The 20,024-nt window shown below is 39.0% G+C and overlaps 1 long non-coding RNA gene across 1 annotated transcript in view; it reads right to left on the reverse strand.

Annotated features, from left to right (window-relative positions):
* The window catches only part of LOC111818316, a 137,312-nt gene that overhangs the window by 34,321 nt on the left and 82,967 nt on the right, over nucleotides 1-20,024 (reverse strand). The gene's annotated exons all lie outside the window — the stretch shown is intronic.

Raw genomic sequence — 20,024 nt, forward strand, 5'->3', positions numbered from 1 at the left:
TCATTCAGGGAGTGTGTGTGTGTATGTATGTGTGTACATCTATGTGTGAAAAGGAAGTTCCTTCTACTCCAAGGTACAAATTTTCTAGCCTTTCAAGGTCAGTGAGGACTCAGGACATAAAAATACCTGTACTGTAACATCCTGTAACTCAGTTGTGTCCCAAATTTTCTGATCAAGGAGATTGTGTGGCCACAGAGGAAAGTGACTGATGATATACAGTGTGCCTAAGGAGAGTTACCTGAAGAGAAATATTCTCTCAGGCTTTAACAGAGAGCAAATTGGTCAAGCAATGACTGTGATTCATCCACATGGCTAACACTGACAAAGGATCTACAAACTGTGGTACGGGGTTTCAGGCTAAATTCTGAGGGGATTTGACTGACCGCGGGAGATACAAAAGTTACATTTCTTGTTATATAGGTCTTGTTATCTTGGTCTTAACCAGCCAGCAGAAAAGTATAAAAATTAGGTATAAAAAGTAAAGCCATGTTAATATGCTGAGCTGTAAAAGGCTCAAGTCAACAACTTCTAACATTGCCAGTCCTATGGATATCCCACTACTATTGTGGAGCAATGGACTATATTGGATTATTTTGCTGAATTCATACACCTACAAGATTTAAATGGCAATGGAATACCCATCTCTGATAAAACTAAACAAAAAAGGGAATATAAATGAAGGACTATTTTGTATCTATATATACAAAATAGGATAGATATACAGCTACTTTCTCTTAATTCAATAAGAAGAAAGATTTGTACTAACAGTGTTTGGATAAGCTATCATGTTTGTATCTTGTTCTATGAATAACCACTACAAAGACAACAATATGCAATGTATTTTTGAAACTGTCCTACTAATTGGTTTTGAAATTGTCTCATTGCTATTTGTTTCCCAATAAAATTAATAAAAAAATAAAAATAAAAATTTAGGCCAAAAAACCATAATGCTAACAGAGGATATATTGACTAGGCCTGGAATTCAGAAAATGGTAAACCACTAACAGCTTGAACAGTGATAATTTGAAACAATATGCAGGAATATATTTATTTAAATTGATTTTTTCTCAATTACCACCCCTGTCTTTTTCGTTCTGTATAAAATGCACGGAAATTTCTTCCCAACATTGGCCTTCAGAATAAAGCACAAGCTTACTGAAAAAAGAGAAGCATATGCACGTATGTTTAACTCAAGGCAGCACTGAGACCAGTTAAGCATTTTCTAACTCATGTGAAGACTTCAACAAAGCAAGAGGATCCCATCTCCTCTCCCCAGCCTGCCTGACTTAAAGTAGTGCAAGGCAAAAATCATTCACATGTAGAGTTAAACAAGGAAATTTTCCAAGTATAGACATGCTGTGAGAATCAATAACCTCTTCCCAAACCAGCAAATTGGTTTCAAGTATTCGGTTCACTGGTTACATCCAACAGCTGCAAATAAGAGGCCACCTCCTGGGTGAAAGGGAAGGTGGAGATGAATTCTTGACAAATGTGTTCTCATCAGAATTCCTTTTTTTTTTTTTTGCATGGATAGTATTTATAAAACTATTTAAAAAGAATGCTGAGCTTAATTTTAGGCAATCTTCTTTGCTGGAATTTCAATCATAAAATTTTTCCAAAGTACTGTACACTAGCCCATTTCATGAAAATAACTCATATTAATGTAATTGCTTATTTAACTTGATATTTTCTGGATTTTAGATTTGTCTAAACATTATGACCTAATTCTTCTTTCTAGAATAAAGCTGATATTCTCTAGAAAGCTTTACTTCATATAACTGGCCCTTCTACAGAGCTACAACGTGTGAATATTTGCCATAATATCTTATTCTGAAAGCAGACTGCCTCTGTCCTTCACTCTCAGGAAGGCAGCCAGTGTCTCCTCCTTTATTTTCTTCCTTTTGATTCATTTCATGAGGACATCCACCCTCTCTCCAGTGATGAATGTCTGCCATCACCTCCACAAATTGCCGCTGCTCCCCTGCTCTTGTGTGGCTTCTGAACCCATTTTGTACTTTTGGAATCTCCTTTCATGTTCTCTCTCTGGTCAGGAAGTATTTACAAAGAAACACTTGCTCAAAGTGTGACCACTTCTATAGCCTGGGTGACAGAAAGGCCGTCCTCCAACGGGGTAGGCTGTCCCTTCTATTTAAACACATATACTTTCAAAGGGACACATTGGAAAGGAAGGGGGACCTATCCTGTCCAGCAGAATCACCTGGCTTATGGTCAACCTGTTCTTAGAATGGTCCCCAAACTTCCCTCAACTCTCCTCCTCTGGAACATGCTAACTACCAGAACTGCAGACTTTCGAGGTGCTTCTGAGTGCATCTTGCTTCCATAGTGCTTTGGGAGTTGCTATCAGTGAAAAGCCTCTTCCTTTCAATAAGCCCTGTGTGCTCTCAAGGCTCAAGGGGCTTAGCAGACCTCAGAGATCACAAGCATTTCAGGGGCACAATAGGTCTAACTGGGTTCTTTGGGATGGCATAAGATAACATCACTGTTAATTATATTTCATTCACTGATAAACTTGTATTTCTTTTCAGAAAAGTGACTTTAGGGTTATTAATAACATTGTTCATGGGTAGTATGGGATCTAGCAGAAACTATGAACTATAAACAACTGAATTATACACCAATCTTGGAAAAGAATAAGTTGACACTGCTGTTTAGGGATTCTTGGCTAACTTTTTATTTCTTTTACCTCTCTATATTCATTTAGAAAATACTTATTTATATTTGTTAATCCTCTGTTAGTATTTAGTCATACCACTATGTGTTCTGACCAAAACAATAAAGCAGAATTTCCTGCCCTTGTGCAGTTTAGAGTCTAGTAGAATAGGCAAACAGGCAAATAAGGGCCAGGGGAGTGGAGGTGGGATGGAAAAAATCACTTGGTATAGTTTAGATCTAAAATGCCATGCCCCCAAAGTCTTAAACATAAAGGTAGGGCCTGGCTGGGAGGGACAGGTCATTGGGGACATGACCTGGAAGGGTATACTCTTGTTCCTGCCTGCCTGTCTGTCTCTGCCCTTCTCTTTCTGCTTCTTGCCTGCCATGACTCAAGCAGCTTTGCATGACATGCCACTTGGCTATGCTGCTTGTGCCTGACAGCCAACTGCTCATGCGCTAAAACCACAAACCAAAATAAACCTCTCCTCTCTGACACTGTGAGTGTTAAGCTCTATGTCCCAGCAATGGGAAAGTCACTAAGGTGCTGTTACAATGACAAGCAGTAGAAGGGAAGTGTGTGCAGGACTATACTCAGAGAGATCCATCTGGGCAGGGCCCACCAAAAGCTGGAAATCAGAGACAAAGGGGAACTTCACAGGAAAGGAAACCACCTGTGGAAAGGCCGCAGTGCAGAGGGAGCTTGGCAAGGCAAGGACCCCAAACGCAGCCCAGGTCAGACAGAGAAAGTGAGGGCAACATGAACAGGTGACAGAGCTGCACTTGACAGGCTCTAGAGGGAAAAGTGAAGGAAGCCGTTAAGGATTTTACCTGGAAGGGATGACAGAATTAGTCACAAAGCCACTTCAGTGGACAATTATTGGTGGCAAGAGCAGGTTCTATTAGTCTACTTCCAGAAGGTTGTTGCCAGAGGTCTCACAAGAATGAATGACTATGTGTATTGGGGAAGATGGAGACAGACTTGAAAGATCACTAATTGGAAAGATACACAGGATTTGGCCATGGGCTTGACAGGAGGGTGACCTTCAGAAAGCACTGAGGAATGACTCCATCTTCTCATATATCCTATTTTAACTACTTGGCCTTTCCTTTATTGTTAGCTATTGTCTACAGCATTGAGCGACTTATTATTCTCTCTTTGTGCTTCTACTACATTTTAAAGGAAAAATTCTCTACTGCTTCAATAGTAACAATGCACAGAGTCTTCAAGGTTTTTCTACCACCAGTCCTCCCAAGTCCATTTTTAGTACTATGATTCCAAATTATATGAAGGACTTTAGATAGAACACAAGATCTTACACATGTTGGGCAAACATTTCACCACTGAGCTATATCTTGAACTCTGTTTATAATTTTCAAAGTATATTTGGTCATATATATATATATATATATATATATATATATCAAGTACAATTTTTTAAATTAAAGTGGGAAATCTTAAAGTCTTATGTAGGATGTTTTACATATAAATAAGTAACTTTAAATGGGATTTGGTATAATAATGCAAGATTATCTGATGGAGTCAAAGAAGAAATGCAACCAAAGCTCAGGAGTGGGTTGCAATTCGTCTAATCTTCTCTGCCTAATGGTCTTAGTCTCCTCACTTGGAAGGCTGGGCCTTCACTCTGAGTCACTGATGGGTCTGTAATAGCCCACTTCTGGGCCTAGCCACAAAGCCTGGGCCTTAGTCCCTTAGTCTTAAAGATGGGAATTTAGCCAGCTAGGATCAGGGCCTGGGTCAGTTAACTACAACTGTGGTAGGTGGATATGAGAGTTCAAGGAAGAGTCAGCTAACACCAATTCTGAGTTTCCAGAGAAAGGAGAATTGTTCTGAACTTGGCAGACAGCCCATATGGCAAAAAGGAGACAATGGCTCCTTTACTTGAATACACACATTAGCACCAACCACATACCAGGGCCAAAACAGACTTACAGATACAAAAATTAGTGTACATGTACTACCTTCTGGGAATGTAACAACTAGCATAATCCTTAGGCCTCTATTTATATAGGGCCACTTATATCATATACCTCAAAACCCACAGGGTACTATAGAACCAACAGGCATCATAGTGATACCAAGTAGTCAGTATTAATTCTCACCTTGGATGATAACAAATCATTTGTAAACAATGCCAAAGATTCAAACTTTTATTTCTAGTTATTATCAGATATTAATGAAATGTGTGGGAAACAAAATATAAAATTTATAATGAAGATAACTTTGATACTCCTATTTAACATCATTCATCTGCCCACAGAGTGAAACATATCCATGCATACAATTATCAGTAGAAAAAATGCACACCAAGCCAGGTGTAGTGGTACACACCTGCAATCCCAGCATTTAGGAGATTGAGACAAAGGAACTATGATCTTGAGTCTAGTTTAGACTACATTAGAGAGATCCTATTTCCAAAAAATAAATAAAGAAATAAATCCAAACAGAATGAAAGGAAGAAACAAAGACAGGAAGGAGGAAAGGAGGAAGGAAATAAGGAAGGATAGGTAGGAGGGAGGAAAGATAGATTATTAACATTTCGATCAAGTTGCTCAGTAGGGGTCCGGGGAGATAGCTCAGTAGAAAAAGTGCTTGCCTAGCAAGTGCAAGGTCCTGAGTTCAATCCCCGGTACCGCCAAAAAAAAAAAAAAAAGTTGCTCAGTAGGCCCACACAACATATAAGCAGAGAACAGATCACATTTTGAGTCAGAAGATTGGATTCTGGTCATACTAGTTCTATGACTGTGGGAAGAGGGGCTACGTACCTCTCTAAGCTTCACTTACAAAGTGCTCACCCTTCACTCATTGTCAGTGTAGCGAAGCAAGCATCAAAAGTAAAAACGTGGAGGTAGAATATGGAATACCGAGGAGGCCATCCCAATAGAAGCGTGGGAATTGGGACCCACGAGAACTACTAGGAGGCTGGGAGGCTGAAGTCGTGGGAAGAATTAAGGGTGAAAACTCAGACCAGAGCCATCTCAAGATTCGTAAACACGAGGAAGGCGGCAGGTGCAGCTCAGTAGTGAAGTGCTTACCTAGGATGACGGAAGTGCTGCGTCAGTGGGTCCTCACAGTGCCCCACCCCCACCGCAGTTGCAAACCAGGCGGCAGGGTAGTGAGCAGCAAAACAAATCAGTGAAAACAGCTAGACCAGCTGTTTGATTGCCAGGCGGCTCACCTACAGGCTATACAGCTCCAGTTTTCCCCAGCGTAACATGTATGTCACTTTGGAAATTTAGTTGTGTTCAGTCTTTCCTTCTCAAAGCAGAAAAAAAGACACCTACGTCTTATAGTAACTTTGACCTACAAAAAAATAAGTTCATATTGTTTCCTTCAGCTTCTTTATGCAGCACAATCACCCTTCCATCTTACTGCACCTCAAATTTTTCTTTCATGTTTCCTTTCTATGATAAGCTGACATTCAGATTAGCTGTCTCTCAAGGAAACTTTAATCTCTTTTTTAATCTCCCATTTAATTTTGGCCTCTATCAGATTTTATTTTTGTACTTTCAGACTTTACTAAATCTCCAATCAGATTGTATAAGCATGTTGCATTTTTTGAATTTCTCCTGCAGCCTGTGTATGATCTCCAACACAGAATAGGAAGTATGAAACTACTTTTAATTTCATAATTTAAATGACAAAAAACACTGTATTTTCTGACTTCGTTCCTATTTAATTTAGAACTTCAGTTCAATGGTGCTGATATGTCTCAAAGATGATAAAACTTGGTTCTTGAGGGGTAAAAGGAATCTTAGTAAGTTTATCATTTAAAATTTTGTGGAGGACAATGATAATTATAAAAACAACAACAACAACAACAACCTAAAACAAAACTAGAATGACTCTTTCTTGGGGAAATACTGAAAAAATAAAAATAATTCTTAAAATTAATAAAAACAATTAATTATAAAATAATTAATAAAGATAATTAAAAATGTAAAATGTTAGAGAAAACAGATTTAGAGCTTGCACTTACATAATGTATTAGTTTATAGTTAAATAGCATTTTTTCATTTGATTTCCTAAAAAAACTAGGTGATCAAGTAGCATTTTGTCTGTCTGACTTCAATGGACTCCTCCTCTATGAGTGCACCATATCATTTTAAAGCAGTTTGGGTGCTGCTGACATGTGGGCAGGATAATCCTTTGTATGGAGATTTCCCTGCACATTGTGGCATGTTCAGCACCATCCCTGGCTCTTACCCACTGGATTCTAGTAGCGAAGCCCCATCACTACCAGATGGGACAATTAAAAATATTTCCAGATATTTCCAAATGTTCCCTTCAAGGTGGCATGGGGGAAATGACTCGTGGTTGAGAACTACTCATTTAAAGCCTATTTATAAGGACAGATTCGTATCTATTTCTTTTACAGTCATAGATGTGTCATGATACCTAACAGCTACTGAATATTCACCATGTACCAGGCACTTTATGTGCATCAGCTCATTGAATCATCCAAACAACTCTATGAAACAGGCACTAGTATGTGAATACTGGTGTTGCACATATCTTACAAAGAAGAAGTTGAACTATTAACTCAAATGTAATTATTTCACTTAAAAATTAGCCTACATTATGCTTATGATTAGTATGTTGGCTTTGAATCTAAATCCAAGCCTGAGCATTGAACCATCACACACTATTTCAGAATCATGACCGCAGCTAATCTCAATTTTGAGTTATTTCCCTCTGTTACTCCATTTTATATACAAATATTAAGTTCTTATGGTGTTGCTTTTAATCTATTGATTTATTTACTCAATATGCTAAAAATGAAGTTATAATGAAAGCTGTCTAATATTAGTAAATGAACTTCTAAAACTTATGACTTTATGTTTAAAACCCCAATTTTTAAAGAAGTGAGAGGAATTTATTGAAAGCAAGCTGTTATCTGAGAGCAACAGAAAGGGGCCTGGAAAGTGGGTTACCCACCATCCCTGCTTCTCAAGGTATTTTATTGAACAAAGGAGAGGATGGCTCAAGGTAGGACAGAAGTATAATCAATCAATAAGATTACAAGTATAGTCACTTAGGTAGTATTGATTCAATGGAAAATCATAGGATGGGTGGGAGGTGGAACAAAACTATAGGGCCGGGGAGATAGCTCAGTGGCATAAGCGCCTGCCTGGGAAGCACAATGTCCTGAGTTTGATCCCTGATACTATTCAATCAATAAGTATATAACAAATATAGTCACTAAGATAATATCGATTAAATGGGGATCAAATGGCGAAACAAGTTATGTAGCAAGTACACATACACATGAACAGAAAGGACTTTCCTACAAGGGGTGGGTTAAAGAGGTTTTGTCCCCATCCCAAGGTCATGGATGCCTACTTAGAGTACCAGTTACTGCTGTTCATCCCTAGGGGGAAAAAGATGCATGAGGAGTTCCTTTTTTTTCTTGAAGCCAGGCCTTCAGTGAATTCACCTCACCTCCAGCCACAGTTGTCTTCTGTATTGACTTTTTTTTTTTTTTGAAATAGGATCTCTTACTAGTCAGTTTAGGCTAGTCTTGAGCTCACTTTGTAGCAACTTTGTAGCTGGTCTTGAACTTCCAAAGACCCTCCTGCCTCAGGCTGCTGAGTGCTGGGATTGCAGTGCATACTGCCATGCCCAGCTGCACTGACCTCTTGAGAGCTATCTCTGACTGCCTACAGTATTTCTACCTACTTAGCTGTCCATAATATTCTTCCTTCTGAAGAAGTACTCCTAACCGCCTGAGGGCGCAAGGGTCACAAAGACTGATCTGGCAACTTCTGGCTGAAGAGAGTCATGGCTGTGACCAGCAGGCAGAGGTGCTCCCAGAGGATCTCGCTAAAGGCCCTTGATAGGCTTCAGGTATGCTTGGCTTGGGCCAACATACAGCTTTAAGTCGGGAGAAGGCAAGCCCACAGAAACAAGTATGCATGGGTCAAATAATGAGGTAACCAAGATATTGTGAATATAGCCGCAATGTTTTCTACCAGGAGGAGCCAGTAACAGCTTCCCATAAAGAGGATAAGGAGAAAGTCCAGGGAATTTTAGAATCTGACATGTCATTAATCTGTTGTTGTCTAGTATCTTGAACAGCAATAGAGATATTGGCAGAAGAATCAGGACTGCACATACAACGTTTAGCTTTTATAATTGCACAAGTACCTAATTGTGCTGTTGTTAGAATGTCTAATGCAATCTGATTTTGAAGGACAGCTTGCCTCATTAATGTTTTTCTCTTCATTCAAGAAAGAGACCAGCAGCAGTGTCATCTAAGGCCCACTGAGTATAGTTAGTTAAGGCTTCGATGTGTTGTGTGACATCCTATAACCCTAGGGATGGGATAAAGATAGAAGCCAAATGATCATACCAGTGAAACACACTTCTAGACCAAGTTTGCAAGTTGTCAATACTTTTGACACTCCTGCCTTGTAGCTATGTGAAGCCTAGCATGCATCTTTCTGTTCATCCAGGGAGTATCCATCCAACAAATTGGTTCCACAGGACCAGCGAGTGCCATTTGAGGCTTCCCATTTAATTCTGGGTGATTAAGTCAGTTTATTGCAAACCAGTTTTCAAACTGTAAAGTTATTGGGTGTATATATTTTTCAGGGGGTGTCCAACACCAGTGAGAATAGGGGTGAGTTTTCTATTCCAAATATAAGGGGTCCTCTCTACTAAGATGTCCTACAGTGGGAGTTAAGCATGCTCATTCTATATCTGAAAATACCCATCTTGATATCTATGGTTGTTTGCTCTCATGTTAGGACCCTCTTATTTTATAGGAGTTCTACTGGAGACTTTAAAGAGGCTTCAATAACATTACTAGAAAAATTTTATTTTGTCTAGTATCATTGAGAGTATACTTCATAGGCCACACAGCTACCTTGTAATGGTGAGTTAAATGATGACCCATTGAATTCTTTTGTAGCTCTTCAACATAGTCCTTTAGTTTATTCCAATCATCTTGGAATGGGGATGCACACTAAAGAAGTCTAGATAGATGTACTGGAGAAGGGATGCAGGCCATACATCCAGCAAGATGTTTGTTGTAATGACTCTGCATACTCCTATGGCCACCTTAGAAAGGAACTGCATTCTCCCTTAAGTGGTAAAGTGATTAGTAAAGGAGCTAAGAGTAACATCTTAGATTACTTATCTGAAGACTTTGAATTTTTCTTGGACAAGAATCTTAAGTCTTCTAGGAGTTCACAGGAGTATTCTGATGATAGCTTCCCACATTCAGCAATAGTCTCTGGTTCCCAGGACTTGACTTGGGTGTGGTGTACCAAGGAATCCAGGCCTGCTACCTTGATAGTTTATGGAATTGACACAAATATAGTGTATGGTCCTTCCCAAATTGGTCTTAGAGAAGGGGATGATGAGAGAAGAGATTTTATCAGTATTAAGCATCTGGGGTAGAATATGGATTTTCTTTAGGCTGAGCTTTTATTAGCTGTAGAAGAATCTGTTGTAGCTTAGCTAGTGATGTGACATCCTTCAGTAAGGCATCCATTTCTCATTAGTGAGGAAAGAGCATCCATAAAGCATTTCAAATGGACTCAGGCTGAGAATTTGAGGTGTATTTTTTATTTTAATGAGAGCTAAAGGTAGTAAGTGAGGCCACTGTAGGTGGGTCTTCTGAGACATTTTGCAAGATTTCTCTTCTCTTTCATTTTTTCCCTACCTTTCTTGGTTGTAGCCTAAATAAACAAAGAAGTGACAGAGACTGTGCAATGCCTGAAAGACTCCCTGTGTAACTATTGTTTTTTTAAAAAGGCCTATTATCACTCTGCAAGCTCTTAGGAAACTCAAATCTGGAGATGATTTCTAGCCTGAAACTTTTACCACCTCTTGTCCCTTTTCTGTTCTACAAGGAAAGGCTTCATGCTAGTTTGTTAAGGTATCAGTCCAAACTAATAAGTATTGAACTCCTTTATTCTTTGACATATGACTAAAATCAAGCTGTTAGTCAGTGTAGAAACTTCTCTTAAGGGGCTGGAATAGCAATTATAACCCAATGACTTTTTGATCCCTCTATTGATAGGGTCTGAAATCTTGTTTTAAGTCCCTTTGGGGTTTGCTATAACTTTCTCCAAAATTTTCATGACTCATAATAAATAGATAATTAATACATTATTTTTGACCAGTGATAATCTTTCAAGTTATTCTACATAAATAACAATATGTATTGTATTGGTAAAACAAGTCTAAGCATCATTTTGATTAGTTGGCAACCTGGAGATAGACTGATCTATCTATCTATCTATCTATCTATCTATCTATCTATCATCTATCATAGTATTTACATAGGATAAAATATTTCTTGCAGGATGGGAACAGGAAGTTATAAATCTATAACTAAAAGCAATGGGTAAAGAGAAAGTCATCCTAGTTATAGCTTAAGTGAGTTACCTTTTATCTGGTGACTCCTTTTTACTGAGGGATGATGGCGGGAAGGAAGGACAGTATTAAAAAGAAGAACAAAGAGACCTGTGCCCATGTCCAGTTATAGGCTGTTTTCTCCCTCCAGTCATGATAACTCAGGTATCCTCCATACCAATGACAGATGTTGATAATGGTCTGGCCAGAGGAAGATGGTAGAGTTCCCTGGGGGCCCTTTAGTCTTGCTAGACCAGCTTGGAAGATGAGTCTGAGCTCAAGGGCCTCCACCTGAGAGTGTAGACTTGCTTCCAGGAGCTGCTTTTGTAGTCAGAGCATGGCGTGGGGTCTTTAATGGGGCCTTGTAAGTATTATAGGTGGCCTGGCTTTTGTCAGTGGTGAAAGGTGAAGTTGGTTGTCATTGAACTCTTCTTAAAGCCTTAGATTCAGACTCAGGATCTATTTTTATAAGGCTACAGCAAAGGCAGTCGCTTTTTGGTCTCTCTGTTTTCTCTCCATGGCTTTCTCCCAATCTCAATTATAGAATACCAAGGAGGCAGTTTTATTAAAGTATCAAGTGAACTATCTGGAGCAAAAGCTATTTTTTGTAACTTTTTCTTAATATCTGGAGCAGACTGGGTAATAAATGTGTCTTTAAGCATAATCTTTTCTTCTGTTGAATCTGGAGTTATGGACGTATGTTAAACCAGTACTTCTCATAAGCGATCTAAGAAGGCAAAGGGTTTTTAATCATCTTCCTGATACACAGTTGGCAATTTAAAATAACTAGAGGGCTCAGCTTTTGTCCATAGATCTTCAAGAATATGCACCTGAAAAATGTCTCCTGCTCCAATATTCTGTCTGGCTGTTAGGCCAGCAAGGGTCTTATGTAGGGACTGCTTGGGCTCCAATGGAAACTGGTTGTTCCCTGGATACCTATCTTCTAGATGCCTAAAATTAATGATATATTTTTATCCCCAAATCTAATAGTACCTTGTAACACTGCTTGCTTCTCATTAGAAGTCAATGTTAGATTTAAGATTAACATTACATCTTTCCAGTCTAGCTGATAGGTCTGAGTAAATCCTCTAAAGACCTCATTGTACTTCAGGATCACCTGAAAATTTTTCTAGATCTAACTTAATCTGTATTAAGTCATTAAGAGAAAGAGGCATATGAACGTGGGTAGTCTTATCTTAATTACAATTAACTTTGAACATAAATAAGAATTATTTCTTAATGTAAAGAAAGTTTCAACATAAGGAAATTCTCACCATTTTCAATCTTTTTTGCAGTATGATTCTAGTTGTAAAATAGTACCATAATATTTTCCTCTGAATTTCGTTTTGGCTCTGGGGCTAAGGAGGCCATGTATATGCATAGAAAAATATCAAACAGCTCTCTTTTGACATGTGAGGATCAAATATCTTCCATTACTTAAGAATCCATTTCAAAGGAGCAAGAGACTTTGACATTGAGCTTCCCAAGTCTGAAATACAAAATGAAATTGGGTGCCCCCTTTAATTTCTGTTTGATTTCTATTTGAACCCTCATGGAATCCCTTAGTACCACTCCAGGGCAGAGGGATGCCATCTGGAGAAAGAGCAGAAGACAAAATTCAACCAGTCTATCCATCCTTGAACTGGTACACAATTCCATCTTCCCAGGGATCTGGTGAAATTACTCCTTCAGAACACATATAAGCACAAGTTACAACTTGCCCCACCTGTGACAGTCATGTTGTAAAGAAGGAAGCATAATTTTTAAATAAAATATTGCTTGGGCAGGGGAGATAGTTCAGTGGTTTAAGCACCTGCCTGGCAAGAACAAGGACCTGGGTTCGATCCCCAGCACTGTGTCGTGCTTGCCCCACAGTGAGCAAGCCACCAAAACCAGGCACGGTGGCACATGCTATAATCCTAGCACTGGGGAGGCTGAAACAGGAGGATCACTATGAGTCCTAGCTGCATAGAAAGACCCTGTACCAAATACATAACAAATAAATTAAATAAACTATTGCATTTGTTCTTTAAAAGAGGGCATTTACCAAAAAGTGAATTGGAAGTATAGCATTCTCAGGCTGTGAAGGAGATTACCTTTAGATATACAAAGAAGCACAACTGACTGGGGCAAATCTGTCCTGTGCCACAAGGCGAAGAAGTCTCCAAGACACTTGTGTTATCCATCTAATCACCTAGGCAACCTTTCCTAGCAGCAGGGCAATGCTACGCTTTATTTAATTTTTATATCTTTGAAGTTCACAGGTTAGACTAGCATTTATCATCTAGCAAACATATTTCACAAGTTAAGGCACATTCATTAGTCTTCTGTACACACATGAGAGAAAAGGTTGACTCAAATCACATTCTTAGCTCTTAGCATATGTAACGCGCAAATGCAAATCATTCCCCTGACAACTGTTTTCCTCCAGGAAGGGCAAACAGTTGTTGCAAGCTGCCTCAGCCTGGAGGGAGGAGTGGCCTAAGGACAAGGTGGTTTTAAAGTTAACTCCTAAGAAGTTGGAGAAAAATTGGGGTTTCTGACTTAATAGTAAAAAGAGAAAAATACAGTAGATAAGCAGAGATCTTTCTGTGCTTGGGAGCCAGTTTCCACTGAGGAACATTTGGACATCCACCAGAGAACAGCCCTGGCCATGACACCCTGGCCGTGAAACCTCAGCTGTTCTCAGTTGCTATTGGTTCATGAAACCAGAGATTGGCCTCCAGAAACGAATCCAGTCGCTTGGTCAATATTTCATTGACCACTTGCTTCAATGAGGATTTGTGTTAGTTGATACACTGTGTCAACTTGACTGTGAATCAGCTCCTGGTAGTTCTAAGCGTTGGGGCCTAGCCCTACAGGTGGGCAGGACCCAGGAATTGAGAAAGGCTTCCTGCTGCCCTTCCTGGTTTCCTGCCACCCTGCCCTACTTCCAAGGAGAAGTCCCAGTCTTGGGAAGAGCTTGATCTTCATAGCTGCTCCACTTTGGAGGAGCTACAATCTCTGGTCTTCACAGTCAGCATAGAAGGAAGAGAGAGGCTTGATGGACGCCAGAGCTGCTGCTCCTTCTCTGCTCTTCATTGTTTTCTGAGGCATGAACTGCTGTTATTTGCCTTGGAACCAGCAGAATATGGACTGAACCCTCCAGTAACTGTTAGCTAAATAATCCTTTCCTTCCTTCATTTTGAGTGTTGGGTATTTGTCCCAACAATGAGTAAAAAGTAACTATGACAGGATTCATCAAAAAGATGCCAGGGAAATCTGTCCTCTGGTTTAAGAGTGGCAGCTGCTCTAAGAGCATTTAACTGGCTGGCAGAGTAACCACTATTTATCAAAGTTCTATAAGGGATAGGTAAAATCCTGAGCACTTTATAAGCTTACAGCAAAAGTTGCAAAGTCCACAACTTATTGTCAAAGTATTTTCTCCTATATACATAAATGATAGCTAGACCTAGGAGGAAAAGAGGAAAGGTTGGAGATCCTCCCGTAAGATAAATGTGTTTTGGTCCCATAAGTGTGGCACTATGGAAGTGGCTTCTTCTGGCTTCTTCTGCCAGAAGTCAATCAGTTCTTTCCACCTTGTCTAAGGTTCAGTCTCTCAAAGGAGACCTGCTCAGGTCTCACTAGGCCGGGACCTGGCTTTTATGTGTATTCTCCTGGACAGGCAAAATTCCATTGTCTCATCTGACCCAGAGATGGAGTTCATGTCCTTCATCTAAGAGGACTTCCCTGTCTTCAGCACTAACAAGTATTCATTTCCTATGGGCTTCACTTAGTTGTTGGATAAGAGGAAATGGTTGGAACAGTTTAGATTTTTCATCTTTCTAATCTTATGTGTCTCCACAAAAAGAAAGTACAGTGTGGCAGGAAAAGATTAGAAGGCCAGAGAAAGGATGTCTTCTCCTCTCGTGTTCACCATGAATTATATAGACAATGTGTCCCTGAGTCATGATTCTGAGCCTGGAAAGGTGAGAGTGGGGAATCTAAGAGCTAAGATTGCCTCTTCACCAACAGAAGATCAGACCAGAAAGGAAACTGAAGCAGAACAGGCTTAGCATTTCCTCTGGAGAGCAGAAGAGGACCAGATCCAGTCTGTCTCTGTAAAACCTGTCCTCCAAGTCTTAAGAATGGCCACTGTGGGGCTGGGGAGATAGCTCCATGCTCTAAGTGCCTGCCTGGAAAGCATAATGACTTGGGTTTGATCCCCGGCACCACATTCTGTGCCAGCCCTGGAATCCCAGGCGAGTCATGCAGGCTACCAAGACCAGGCGTGGTGGCGCACGCCTGTAATCCCGGTGCTGGGAAGGCTGAAACAGGAGGGTCACTATGAGTTGAGCTGCATCGTGAGACCCTGTACCAAATTAAAAAATAAATAAATAAAAAAGAAAAGACTGGTCACTGACTTAGTATCATTTAGTTGATGGAAGGAGTCCCATGTTTTCCTAGATAGGCATGTGTATTTTCTAAATATGAGCTCGATTTTATTTAAGAATACATATTTTACAGCATTTTATACCAAAGCCCATTAGGGAATGCTCTAATATTACTTTTCCCTAGCACTGCTGTCTAAGAAAATAATGGCAGACAAACAAGTCAAACAGGTAAAACAAAGAACACTAGTAAATTCAGCAAATAATCCAACCAGAATTGACTGTCACATTAAAGAGGCATTGTAAACTTAGAGTCTTTCCTTGTTTTCAGCTTAAATTTATCTTTATTGTAATAAAATTATAGAAGGGACAAAGCATGAGCAATTATAAGCAGTGGGCAATAACATAGCAACATAAAATTTTTGATTACCTAAGCAAGTCACAATCCAAGGTCTATGAAACAAAAGCAAGCTCCTATCTCCATCCAATTATCTTGGTGGAATTCTGCCAAATGATATAGGGGAGTGAAAGTCCCAACCTGATGCATATCTAAAAGGCCAGTTTATGTTTTCTAAAGTCAAGGGATGAGTTCTAGGGACAACTGAGGTTAGGAGTAAGAAGAATTTATTGAAAGAAGAAAGCTTCTATCTGAGAAGTAAAGAAGAGGGCACAGAAAACGGGCTGCCTCATGATCTCGTAATTGAAAAATGTCATGTATTCTGTGATGTGCACGTTCACACACATGTATATTTGTAAACACAGTAAAAGAAAAAAAAATGCCTGAAAATGGACATAGACTGACAGGATTTGCCTATAAACAGTAGGACAAGGAACACTTCTGACTTCTCTTTTTGCTGACTTATGTGTTCTATCTTTTTTTACTAGTATATTTTATAAGTATACAGATGTCATATGAAATAAATCACATACAAATAGAGACAGGGAATAAAAATAAAGTGCAAAATAAAAAAGATAGATAATAAGAAGTAGGGAGAGATATCTTTCTCAAAGGGGGAGGGGAATCATGCAATGGAGGGAGGGGAAGGAGAAGAAAGAGGGTGAAAAAAGAAATTGAGATGTGTTATGTATTTGTGCTAGCTCCTCAAAAAATATAAACATTATGTACTGCAACATGGACATATCAAATAAAATGAAATAAAGATTTTATGAGGTAAGTGAATAAAAACACCAGTTTAGAGTAGAAATATTTTATGCTACATGGTGATCCCTAATTTCAAATTGCTTATAGACTAACAAAAAATGACATTGTGCCTACAGGTAGCAGCAGACTAGACAAAGGAATCTCAATTCTCTAATATTATTGAATAACACCCCTTTCCATAGTTTAACACATAATTAAAGACAATATGAAGTTATTTTCTTACATTTTCCTTAAGTGAATCTCTGCCTCTGTTTATTTCCAGCAAGACTACAAAAATGCTTGCTGGAAATAAGCATATGAACCAATAAACAAACAACCAGTAAGTATTCAGGGCAAAACTTGGACACCTAGCTAGCTTGACGTATACTTATTTTGTAGGGTTAATAATCATTAATAACTCATATTACTATTTGTCTCAGTTACTTTTCTTCTTGTTGATGGAACAAAATACCCGGCACCCAAAATGAAGGAAGGAAAGGTTTATTTAGCTCACAGTTTGTGGAGGTTTCAGTCCATACTCAGCTGGCTCCAAGGCAGAGTGGCACATGGCAGAGGACAACCATTCATGGTGGTGGAAAACAGCAAAGAGCAAGAGCAAAAGGGAGGAGCTGGGGCGGCAATGGCCACAGAGAGCAAGTCTCTCCTTTATGGTGCATTCAGACTATCTGAGCCAGGCTAGGTACAGTATTCACACCCACAATCTCAGCAGCACTCACACCCATAATCCCAGCACTGGATCATGAATTAATCACAAACTCTAGAAGTCTGCCCCATAACTGCATGAGGCTTTGGGGGACAACACAACACAAACCATCACATTATTTTATTTATTTTGTTCAGTGTGGATTTTTATTTTATTTTAATGAATTTTATTGAGAAACAAATAACAACGAGACAGTTTCAAAACCGATTAGGACAGTTACAATAATTAATACATTGCATATTGTTGTCTTTGTAATAGTTTTTCATAGTATATGATGCAGACATGATATCCTATCCAAACACTATTAGTACAAATCTTTCTTCTCATTGAATTAAGAGAAAGTAGCTGTATATTTATCCTATTTTGTGTATACAAACACAAAATGGTCCTTCATTTATATCCCCTTTTTTGTTTAGTTTTGGTATCCGTAGGACTGGCAATGTCAAAAGTTGTTAACCTGAGCCTTTTACAGCTCAGCATATTAATATGGCTTTACTTTTTATATGATATTCTTAATAGGATATTTCATAACTTCTAAACATTGTAACATCTAAACAAGGTGAACTACAGAGTTCCAAAGTAGATCTGCACTTGATCTTTCTTTATAACTCCACCTAACTGGCATGTTGGCAGAACTCATGTTACTAATGGACTTTTATAAGTGAATACAATGAAGAAGTTATTAATTATCTTAAGAAGAAAAACAAATGACATGAGAACTTAAAAGACAATTTTCAGGCTGAGTTGTAGCGCCACAGATTAGCCAGTTGTTTCTCAATTTCTGTTTTTTCTCCTGGGCACACAAGCTCCCAGCGTGCTTTACATCCAGGTATAGAAATATGATCAATTTATTCCCAGGGAATGTGGGCTGAGGGCACTAGAAACCGGCCTGCAAAAATACTCGTTAAGGGGAGAGGACTGTGAGGACCTGGAGAAAGATAAAACCACTTGTTGTGGTTTGTGTCTAGTTGTCCCCCCAAAGCTTCATGCAGTCATGAGGCGGGGACTTCTAGAGTTTGAGATTAACTCATGATCCACTGGGATTATAGGTGTTAGTACTGCTGGGATTATGGGTGTGAGTGCTACTACCAGCCTGGGGCGACAACTTGAATGCAATATAAGAGAGACAGAAAGACAGACTCCCTGTCGCCATTGTTGTCATTCTGCTGCCATGAACCGCTAGCCTCTGCCATGTGCCAGCCTGCCTTGGAGCCAGCTGAGCATGGACTGAAACCTCCTGTTAACTGTGAGCTAAATAAACCTTTCCTTTCCTTCATTTTGAATGTTGGGTATTTGTCCCAGTGACAAGAGAAGAGTAACTGAGACACCACTAAATGGAGGAATCTTGACCAATGAAATATTTTAAGTAAAAACTGCTGAGCTAGGAACTCCAACAGTGGACTGCTCATAAATCTCTGAAATTTGGAAGCTGTTTGTTATACCACTTAGTTATTCTAATACATTTGGTTAAACCTTCAAATCACAAATGCTCAGAAACAATTCCAGGACTGAAAACACTTCCTCCTTTTTTGAAAGCTTTTTAAGATAAGCTACTTCATAAATTCTTGACTAATGCTCCTTCTGATTTCTCTTGTCTCTGAAGACAACAGAGCCACCATTAAAAGGATAAAGATAAAGATACAAATGAAACACTTAAGGTCACTGCAGAACTAAAACACGTGGAATAAAAAAAAAAAAAGCTCTTCAGTCAAATGCCCTGGAAAAGGTCTGTTTTCATTGCTTCATACCTCTTAAAATTACAAACAAAGGACATGCTTACTTTCACCATTGGCAAGGGATAAACATCAGAAACTAGACATGATAAGAACAAAATCTAATCTGTGAAGATATATGGACAGAGGCTTCCCAATAGACAAGATACGTTCTTATGCCCTGCCGCATTTTCAGCTAATGTTTATTGAGCATTTGCTATGTGAGTCAATATACTTGTAGTTGGAAACATAAACATGATGAAGCAGCTATGTTTTTGCACACACCTTGCTCAGCAGACAAGAATATACAAAGTCAATTCTATGGTGTAAGACTGATGTCAACAGATATGCCTAGTCTAGCCAAAGAGGCACAGGGGACACTAAGGACCAAGTGCTGGCTTTCCCCTACCTAGGTAACTTCACAAAGGCAGCAATCCTTCAGGTTCCAAGTGTACCTTAAATGAAGTCACATTTCTTTTTACTTTTTCCCCATCGATATAAGTTAAAAGCTTTATCGGAACACCAGCTAACTACCCAGATAAGAAGATGCAATAAAGAACATAGAGGGCCCCTTGTCAACCAGAATTTGAAAAGGTGCCACCTATTTTATCTGTATGCTGGTCAACTTCTGCTAACACTATAGGAATACTAGAAAAAGTAGTTGTCCAGTATTAAACCTATTTCCCCCTACAGTCAACAAATAATTTGGGAAAATACTTTGAGACTATGAAAGTCTGTGTCATAACATCACCATAGAGATTGCCCGGTGACAATTTTTAATGTCCCACATTCTTTTCACATTTGTTTATTGAGATTCTACTGCAAAAAAGAGTGGTCACTTCTCCATATACAATTCTTTTTTGATTATTCATGGATTATATATTTGAGAATTTACCTATTGCTAAGACTTATTACTTATGAGTTAACTCCAAAATGAATACCCATGGGAATTTCTTGACTATTCACAAGTATGTGCAGAGCAGCAGAAAGTTTGGGAACCCAATGTGCACATTCCCAGTGA

The sequence above is a fragment of the Octodon degus genome, unplaced genomic scaffold, assembly GCF_000260255.1.
Source record: "Octodon degus isolate 3935 unplaced genomic scaffold, OctDeg1.0 scaffold00087, whole genome shotgun sequence".
NCBI classification, from domain to species: Eukaryota; Metazoa; Chordata; class Mammalia; order Rodentia; family Octodontidae; genus Octodon; species Octodon degus.